This window comes from Garra rufa, chromosome 4 (assembly GCF_049309525.1).
Source record: "Garra rufa chromosome 4, GarRuf1.0, whole genome shotgun sequence".
Taxonomy (NCBI): domain Eukaryota; kingdom Metazoa; phylum Chordata; class Actinopteri; order Cypriniformes; family Cyprinidae; genus Garra; species Garra rufa.
This window is the reverse complement of record NC_133364.1, coordinates 49,554,319-49,564,969: the sequence shown is the minus strand read 5'-3', so window position 1 is coordinate 49,564,969 and position 10,651 is coordinate 49,554,319. Positions and strand designations below refer to the sequence as shown.

The 10,651-nt window shown below is 35.9% G+C and overlaps 1 long non-coding RNA gene across 1 annotated transcript; it reads right to left on the bottom strand.

Annotated features, from left to right (window-relative positions):
- Positions 1-1,014: 1,014 nt before the first annotated feature.
- On the bottom strand, positions 1,015-8,334 carry LOC141334123 (uncharacterized). Its single transcript, XR_012355480.1, has 3 exons — positions 7,763-8,334; positions 1,573-1,663; positions 1,015-1,456 (listed from the first exon to the last, which is right to left on the bottom strand). It is a non-coding gene; the product is annotated as an uncharacterized lncRNA (long non-coding RNA).
- Positions 8,335-10,651: the final 2,317 nt, after the last annotated feature.

Below are 10,651 nucleotides of genomic sequence, written 5' to 3'. Positions count from 1 at the left end.
TATAAAAGAGCGGTATCCATAGGACTTTACTTTATCTGCTTCACGTTTATTGCTATCCTCAAGGCCCACTTAACAATAAACACACACTCAAAAAAATGATTCTTTAAACTAACTCAATTCAATTATGGACAGTGGTTCCAAACAACCAAATTGTTTTTTAATAACATATAAGGATTTTTTTAAATCTAATAAAAATTATTCTGTTAAGACAACACAATTAAATTAGAAAAATAAATGTGAAATAGTAATGTCCAACCAAATCAATGTGATCAATGTCCTTTAACTTAAAACTATTAAGTTTAGTCAACTTGTTTTGGTTTACCAAAAACTGCCCAAATAGCTTTCACTAAGCCAACATAAGGAGCTTGGTTTCAAACAAGTCAATGAAATTATGGACAGTAGTTCCATCCAATTAATTCTTGTCATTTTAACTCAATTGTTTCTATTTAAAGTTAATCCCTTCAACAAAGCATTTTGTGAGTGTGGTTGTCAAGTAATGATTCATAAAAAGGCAAGATGTGTAACAAATTATTAAACTGTATTTGTTAAACAAGGATAATAAACAGTGTTTTAAACAGTTTTCAAACAGGCTCAAGCTTACATTCAAGAGTCTTTAGACTTGTGCTAAGGCATTAACATGATTTTTAGTTTCAAAGCATTATTTTGGAATAGTCAACAAATAATCCTTTAACAAAGTATTTTCTGAAAAAAAAAAAAAAAAATTTGACACTTAAGGTCAGAAATGACAGTTTGCAGACTAATTGAGGTTCTGGAATATCAATTCTGTAAATCAATTCTGGAATCTATTTAACAACTTTTACAGAAAAAAAAAAATATAAATAACATGCCAAGCAGCCTCCGAGCAATGTGCAGCTATGGGCATAACCTCCTCTAAAAATAAATTTTAAAATCATTGTAATTTAGATTAAGAACTGATGTCTAACAACAATTATCAAATAGCATCTTAAAACAGGCACCTTGCAACTATTTTGAACATAGATAAATACAGTTGAACAAGTGTAACCCACATTACAAAACTACAGAGAACAGCAAAAACGTCAAACCACTATCATTTCTAAATTTTGGCTTTTAAAAGGTACCCAATAAAACGTTTCAGGATAAATCCTTACTCAAACATGTCAGAGAACAGCTTTGTCTTCAGGGTTTGCACTTTATTGGACAACTTGTTGCCATCAAGCTCCAAAAATAGCTTCTGTAGTACCTCGAAAGTGTATCTGAGTTCTGGAGGGTAGCTTAGGTTCAGTCCATAAATCAGTCCCAGCAACATGGCTGTTGCATAAGGTACACTGCAAAGGTCCTGGAGAACTTTTTCACCTTCCAACACCACTCCAACATCTGCTGGACTGTCTTCAATGTTGGCACCTTCGTATCGTATTGCATAGATTCCCAGGACAGTTTTCTGGATTGCCTGCTGAGAGCTAGCACCGTCTGTATCCTAAAGAGGCAATTTAAAATGGAGAACTTTTAAATTTGTGCATATTAACTGTGCCACAGCTCTTAGCATTCAGGAACATGTTTTGAACAGAATAATAATTAAAAAAACATACTGACCATAAACTCCAGAATAAGACTGCTAGGGTCTTCATTCAGGTAGACACAGAGATTTGAGTATGCATTCTCTCTTCACTTCTATGTCATCAGCCTAAAGATGCAAATAACAATAAAAACTAAATTTAGCCTTTTATATATATATATATATATATATATATACATTAGTGGTGGGCCGTTATCAGCGTTAACGTGAGACTTTTATCGGGCGATAAAGAAAATATCGCCGTTAATCTATTCTCAAAATTGGGTTGGGAGCTGGGTCTAAACTACGCAAGCTATGACGACTTTCACCTTGATAGTTTAACGCGGATGTATACCAAAGACTATAGAATATGGTCGCGCGTTTATGTCTCCTCCACCAAAACACAGACGGGATCGCGTCGTCCTCCATTCATAAAAACCGAATCTACTATAGCGCGAAATGCCACGTAAATTCGTAGTTTTTTGGATTCATAAATCAAATATGGTCTGTCACTTAATTCAAATCGCGATATGGACTAGTGTCTGTGAAAACTGAAATGCAAAAAGACCGTTTTAATATGAATCCGGTATGTTCCGTTTGCCTAGCTGTATGTATGAAATTCATACTATGAATGGTGGAGACGCGCTTTTACTACACGCATACTGAAGCACACGTGACGCTCCCGGTAATTTTTGGCATTTGCATCTCACATGAACAGATAAACTCAATCTCCAAAACTGCTGTGAGTGTCACTTATACCGTTTCATTCAACCTGTCAAAATAAAAGTACGATGTAACATGTTTAGTCATTATTTGGATAGCACACATATTCTGAATGCCTTCATCAGAATTCAAATTAGCCATTTTAATCTAGATTAATTCCAAGATTTAATCTAGATTAAAAAAAATTAATCTATGCCCACCCCAATATATATATATATATATATATATATATATATATATATATATATTTATTTATTATTATTTTTTTACCAAAATCAGAGGCACACATTTAAAAACTGTCAGTCACTCTAGTAATTTATCCATTGTTACGGTGCGTAATCTTTTATAAGGAAAATACAGACAAACAGTCAAAGCAAAGGGGAATGCAAAACATATTTGATAAAGTCTCCCGTTCACAGCTATAGATGTTTACCAAAATTTTATAATTTGCATGTATATATTTTGCAATTATTGTACTTCAATAAATACAAATACAGAATCAATATTATCCTATTACATTTCATTATAACATTTTTTGTGCATGTTTATTATGACCATAACTCTAAAACTCAGAGGCTGGTGAGGTGTGAGGATAATTCAATTAAAGGGTTAATTCACCCAAAAATGTAAGTTCTGTCATTACTTACTAAGTCCATGTTATTCCAAATTAGGGATGTTAACCGATGACCGTTTGACCGGTGGTTGACCGTATCAACATTAACCGGTCAAAGTTGTCGGTAGTCGGTTAAAAAAAAAAAAAGTGCCGGTGCGTCTTTTACGCATTCTGAAGGTGCCTGTTTTATCCATTGGTTTTATCATGTTGCAGTCTATTAGGCCAGGGATTCCCAAACTTTTCATCTCACGACCCCCAAAATAACCGTGCCAGTGACTCGTGACCCCCACTATCATCGGAAGTGTTTAAAATATACAAACTTTGCGCGCAACGGCGCACATGGGCCAATAGGCCTATCCAAACATCTGCATGTCAACACAAAAGAACACAACGGTCTAACAACTAGGGCTGGTCCGAATACCATTTTTTGAGCTTCGAAGCTTCGGTGGGAGGGGCTGAACATATTCTTCTCTCTAATAAAGGCAGGAATCTCTGTATGTCTTTCTGTTTGCATTTTTATTATGTCGAGAACAGTTCATCCAAACGATTTTTGCTGTGGACCCGAGGGAGTGCAGTGTTGCATTTTGGTGCAATATGGACACACCACACGTTCAGAATTAATAAATTGTAATAGAACATTGCTGGATGCGACGCGCCTCACGCAGGCAGAGCTTATACGCTTCATGAACGGACACCGCGCTAGTGATACAAAACACACATGTCTGTTAAGTGCAATACTTTTAATAAGGTAACGTTAGCCTAAAAAAATTTAACAAACAAATCACTCCCAAATCAGAAATTAGCACAGTAATTACTGGCACCGTGAAGGGTAGGCTATTTAAATAAAAGAAGAACGAAAAAAATGGCGCGGTGTTTATATATAAATAAATTATTCGTATCTAAATTATTTATAAATAAATATATATATACATTATATATAACGTTTGTGTATATAAGCCTATATAAAATACACAGCCTATGTATATTATGTTGAAACCCAAAATAAATGAGGCCCAAACATTATTAACAAACGTGCGTGTTTATTTGAGCACTTCCATCAGTGAACAATCAGCCTACAAAACGCTAAAATAAATCAAATAAATAATACATTTAAATATGAATCTAGCCTAAATAATAATGTTAAATCGGCTATTTAAGAAACATTCGTTGCAAACATTACTAAAACCTCGCCCGGACCTTCTTCCACAGCTCATCAGAATTACTGGCCCAAGTCCGACTGGAACCGGTCTGTTTTCTCTTTCTCTTCCCCACTGCACAGCTGCTGTTTTTAATAGCAAAGTGATTACATTTATTTTCGTTTATTTAGGTTATAAAGTTAATTTAGACATATATTTGGAACACTTTTTATTTGTTAAATTTAAGTTTTTGTTTTTTAAAGTAACGACCAAGTCATCACGATTTCAATTAAAACTCATAGATATAACCACGCTTTGCAGAACATGGAAGCGCCAGCCAGCGCTATGTGAAACTTCATTTTTGCTCATAAAGGTAAGACTAATATATCATCCGAAACTGTAAAAAAAATAATTTAAATAATTCAAATCGAAAACAAAACTCTTCCAAATCCAATAGCTATAGGCCTAATGCATATGCAGGTATTAAAGCCGCGTCAATGAGCAAATGGCATCAGGATCAACTTCATCTTTGTGTCAAATACCAGTTTTTTAATAAATAATTCAAATATCTCCCTACTTTTTCCCCGACACATTCATGGTAATTATTTTTGCTGGGGCTTTGCGGTCAGCTTTATGCGTGCATTTAAAGCAGAGGCGCAGTTGTCATTACGACAGTCACAGCCCTAGTTTTGCTTAAACCATTTAAGTGGGCCCGACTGTACTTTATAGTGTCTCTCAAATATTACTCAATTTCTCTCTCTTTTTTTTTTTTTTTTTTTTTTTTTTTTTTTTTTGCTGTTTCTGTGTTAGTGGCGCGGCAGTCTGATCTTCTTCATTCATATTTAAGCGCAAATGAGAACCGTTTTGCGGGGGATGCAAGGTGTATGGAAAAAAAAACGAATATTGAATCTCAAAATTTAAAATCGAATGCCAACCCACCGAACGAATATTCGATTTGAATATTCTGGTCCAGTCCTACTAACAACCATTTTTTTAAATAGTAATTTACTCGTTTGTTTAATTTCAACAAAAATAATATCCTAGGGGATTTTTAAAAAGTGACGTGAGTGGCAGTGTGTGTGTGTGTGTGTGTGTGTGTGTGTGAGGGAGGCAGAGCGGCAGAGAGATGCGACAGAGTTGCGAAATTGCAGGCGCGGCTCGAAATGGCTGTTATTTCAAATAGCGTACCATATTTTAAACTAATCGGTTAACCGGTTTCAACCGGCTAATGAGGCTCGGTGGTCGGTCAAGAAATTTTTTAGTTTTCGCCATCCCTATTCCAAATCCAAAAGCTCTCTGACTCTCCCATAGACGGTACTTTTGTACTACCCTTGCCAAGACAATAGACAAAGTAAAATCAATCATTTTTTTTAATCAGCGCAAAAAATAGTTTCATAAAATTACAATTGAACCACTGATGTCCTATTGACTATTATCAATCATCTTGGTACTTTCATGGGCCTTGAATCTGGTAGTATACCCTTGCATATGGGAGGGTCACAGAGCTCTCAGATTCCATCAGAAATCTTTGTGTTCTGAAGATGAATGTATGGGGTCTTACAGATTTGGAACAACATGAGGGCAAATAATTCATGACTAGCCTTTACTCAGATTAAAATATTTTTCATGAATTCCAAAAGTTTTGTCACCCTCCATAGACAGTAAGGGTCTTGCCATGTTCAAGGTCCAGAAGTTGTCCATGTGACAGCAGAGGTTCAACCCTGATTTAATGAAGCTACGAGAATACTGTGTGTGAAAAACTAAAACAACTTTGTTCAACCCAGCGCCATTTTGGAGAGTACCCCGACACATTTGCATGCTTTGATCTGCACATAAACAATGCACATGTGTGGTGCTGCTGATGTAGAACACATATGCGCTGTGACTTGTTTATCAGAGGACAGCGCATATATGCCTTGTGGTATTCCAAAATGCCACTAGGACGACATAAAAAAAGAATTTAGTATTAAGTTGTCATTTTAGTTTTTTGGCACAACAAAAAAGTACTCTCGTAGCTTCATAAAATTATGATTGAACCACTGATATTACATGAACTATTTCATTGATGTCCTTACTACGCTTCTAGGCCTTGAACATGTCAGTTGTGGTGCTGCAGGGTCAGAACTCTCTCGGACTTAAATATCTTAGTTTGTGTTCCAAAGAAGAATGAAGGTCTTGTGGGTTTGTAATGACATGAGGGTCAGCAATTAATGACAGTATTTTCATTTTTGGGTGAACTATCCTTTTAATTGGGGCTGGGACAATAAATCAATGTTTTTGAAATTTCGATTTGTGGATCGATTCTGGGATTTTCAGAATGCATCACTATTCTCCTTAGAATCGATTCCAAGCTAAGTTTTTAACAGCTGATGATGCTCTAGGTAAGTTTTGAACCGTACAGTAAAAAGCTCATGAAAAAGAGCACTTGTGCGTTTCACTCATGCAAGTCATGTAAGTGGTCAAATGTACTTGCACCTCGGCTTTCATGGCACGGGATGAGAAAACCCTTATAATTTGCTTAAATGTTTCAAAACTTTATTTGTGATTAATTTAGGTTCAAGAGGTATGTGTAAGGAATTGGAGGCAAGCAGAGCCCGGCAAATTGTAAAGCATACAGAGCCATGTGTTAAAACCAAGCTCAAAATCTATTCAAGAGAGAATCGCAATGCATTGGGAAAATCTCAGAATCAGTTCTCGAATCACAATGCATGATTGATTGTTCTAGCCCTAGTTTCAATTAGGGATGCTCATTTCGGTTAATTTTCCTGACCGACAACCGCTGCTCGTTATTCGAACATTAACCGTTAACTGATAAAATTAGAATAATAAATTAGTTTAAAAATAGAATGCACGAGTATCTGTGATACATAAAAATAAAAGCAAATGTTTTATTTCAACGTGCAAACAGCAGCATACAGAGCAACAAAACTAGTTTTTAACATGTCGACATGCTGTACGGATAGACTGGAACGCTGCCTGTTAACTGTTAGATCTGCGACAAAAACAGTAAACACCATAACAAAATACCTTTCAATTTGCGGTCCGGGAGTTCTCATCCACTGTCATATGGTGTGGAGACGCGTGTTTTTACAGCATTCAGCAATAGCCAATCACAGACATTTGATGATCGCTGTGGCCAATCGGAGGCGGCTAAATTACAATCCATTCACCACCCAAAGTGCCGGTTTCAGTTCTTCTGAATTCTACACGTTCGCGAACTCTCTCATTAAAACAAAGAAAGTGTAGACATGATGTAAATAAGAGATTAAATGTGCAGTGTAAAGGTTATTTTATTACTTTTTATTAACTTTGTGGGATTGCGATGAACAGTAAATGACGGGCGCGCCTATTGCGCACTTTCTGTCTAGACTATATTCCATTCAGAATTTGAATACATTCACTCACGGATTCACTCTCTGATAACCCAATATCGCCACTTGCCATTGTGTTGCATATACTACATCAGTTAACTAAGTGAAGGTGAAGCAGTTGTTTGCTCAGCGAAATATGCCTGTACAGCCACACTGCACGTGTCCACACGCGCCTGTGAGTAAACAGATAACTTACATATAGCATTATTTTTTCTTTCACCATGCTGCAAACGTAAAAAAAAAACTATATATATAAAAAACCTTTTAAACCGTTTAACTGATAGTAATAATCGGTTAAAATTCTTACGGTCGGTTAACGGTTAAACGGTCAATATGAGCATCCCTAGTTTCAATAAAAGGTTTTGTTGCATGCAGTTGTTCATACCCGAGTAGTAGGCTCCAAGAGGGTTTTAATTCTTTGCCCAATGACTCCTCCTCGGTTGGCAAAAATCTTCATAAACTTTGCAAGGTATCCATCCATCTTGACAAAGAATGTTGACACCAGTGGGACTGTTGTAATTCTTTCGAATTCTGCACAAACCTACAACACAGAGTCATTTGTTACCAGAAGACCAATATAATTTAAAGGAGAAGTCCAGTGTGATATTGACCTAAAGTGTGTTGAATCATGATACCGAGTGTGAACTTACCTTTCATAGCTCATCTCGGGCATCGGATTCAGAACTTAACATCATGAACAATGAACACAATGAACCATCTTTTGGATCTTTATTTTTTGCACTGCACAGTATTATTATAAAAGATTTAACCAAAGTTAACCAAACAAATCGAACTGACCAAGTATTAAAGGTCCCACTTTACATTAGGTGACCTTAACAACTATGTACTTACATTGAAATTAATAATTTGGTACAGTGTACTTATTGTGTACATACATGTTTTTACATTGTATTTATATATTTTTAAAAACCTATATGTAATTACATTTGTAATTAATTTCTGTAATTACCACTGTTGACCCAACCCTTACACCCTAACCCACCCTGAAACCTACTCATACCACCAAATCTGCCCCTAACCTTACCCATATCCCACCTTAATAGAAGCAAAAGCGTTTTGCAATGCAATATGACCACATTAAGTACATTGTACTTTAAGTACATAATAATTAAGGCCACCTAATATAAAGTGTGACCGTATTAAATATATAAAACAAGTTTGCGCTCTGTCTCATTGATTCACTTCCTCTACACAATGAAGGCAACCCTTGCAGGATTTAATGCCTACCTCTTGTAGGTCTTTTGACTAGGACTTCTCTTTTAACACTTTAATCATCTAACATAAACTTTACACTTATAAAAATATTAAAATCTGTATTCCCTATTCTTCTCAAAACCAAAACAACAGAAAACACAGATCAATGCATGCATTTAGTTCTTTTGGAATCAAAACCCCTTTTTTGTTCTTTTTAAAGAGCAAATATCTGAGTGTTCTTACCATCCTGGGCAGACCTGGCTGAACAACACAAACTAATTATGTACGCAAAACTGCCTACCTTTTTTAGTGGCCACTGTTTGCGTTGCTCAGTCCAGACAGCCCAAAATGGTCTTCCACCCGTGCTCCTTTCCATCCTGTTCGTGACGCCAATTTGTATTGTTTTCCCTTTTTCCCCATTTGAAGAAACATTCTGAGGTCTTGGGTTTTGATGCCAAAAGATGAGACTTTATTAACAAAGTAACAAAGCCGAGAGACCCTGCAGGAGAATCTCTCGAGCCCTTGTTCATATCCTCATTTTTATAGAGCTTTTTTCTTGTAGGCGTGTTCCATACGTACATTTACATATAGTTCCAGAGGGCTACAACCTTGTGATGCAGACATACAATGTATGTCTGTTCATTTCCAGCAGACCTTGTGATAAAGGCCTTGTATACACAGGCAATACATGATTATAATAGTAGCTTGATGCATAAATGGCTATAGATACATTGATTATACTTGATCTGATAAATTGCTTATAGTTACATTGATTATACTTAAATCTGATTAATAAAAACCTTCTTCATATAGTATCAAGGTGATGAAAAATTTAATCAAACTCAACATGAATGTTATCAGGACAGGCTTTACAAGACAGCATTAAAATGAGAGTTCAAATACCTTTAATGAAGATTAGGATTGTATCTATAATCTGAACCTTTGTATGATGTGTTTTTTATTTTGTTTCATATTTTGCATATTTTATTTCCTTTTATTCAGTTTTATTTAACTTATATCTACTCTGTATGTATGTATATATATATATATATGTGTATATGTATGTATATATGTATATACATAACTGTGACAACCACAGGCAAGGCTCAACAAATTGCACGCACATGCTTTAAACAACTGTGGCCCTTTGTGTATGCAGTGGGAAGAGGTGGATTAAGGTGTCAGGGTCTTTTACTCCTTTCTAGTCAAATGTGAGGGGAGATGTTTGGCCCTGATACCCCTACAGAGGGCCGTGGCATGATTTAGGCCTTTGGTAACGAAACATAGTGACTTTGGTTAGTCACTGAGTAGAAGCAGTGTTGGGGTTAGTTACTCAAAAAAGTAATATATTACATATTACATATTACTTTCAAAAATAGTAATCCCTTACTTTACTTTATTACTCCCTGGAGAAAGTAACTAGTTATATTACTAGTTATATTACTAGTTACTTTTTTTTCTTACACAAACCACTGTTATTCTTAACAAAAAAGCAAACATGACCTACTGCGTGCATCCACGGCAGAATGCAAACAAACAGCTCCTTTAAAGCTGACATCTCAGTGCATATGCGATCTCATAAAGCTCTTATAACACAGTAGATATTATGCACAATTCATTTTTCATAAATGTCTAGACACTTTGTGTGTTGTGATTCGTAAGCACGCAATATTCAGCACTGTTCAAAACGTTTGAGCAGTGAGTGAATTCTATCTTAAACACCATTGATTGGCGATACGTTCCAAAAATCAGCAGATGGCTACATTTTAAAACATTCGATTTTAAATCGAAACTCCTATTCTTGCGCTTACTAATCATATATGTTGTTCTTGCTGCTTTTGTGCAATAGATGAATAACATTTTTTTTGTTTTTAAGATATTTTATGTTTAGATATTTCTATATTGCGGGAGTCCCGCGATTTATTTTAATTTCCCGCATCCTGCACACACACACACACACACACACACACACACACGAGTCTCTACCCGCCCGCACCAGCACACGCACTTGCCCATCAAGTTTTGTCCCGCGCCGCACTCTGTTGCGCTGGGTCCCGCG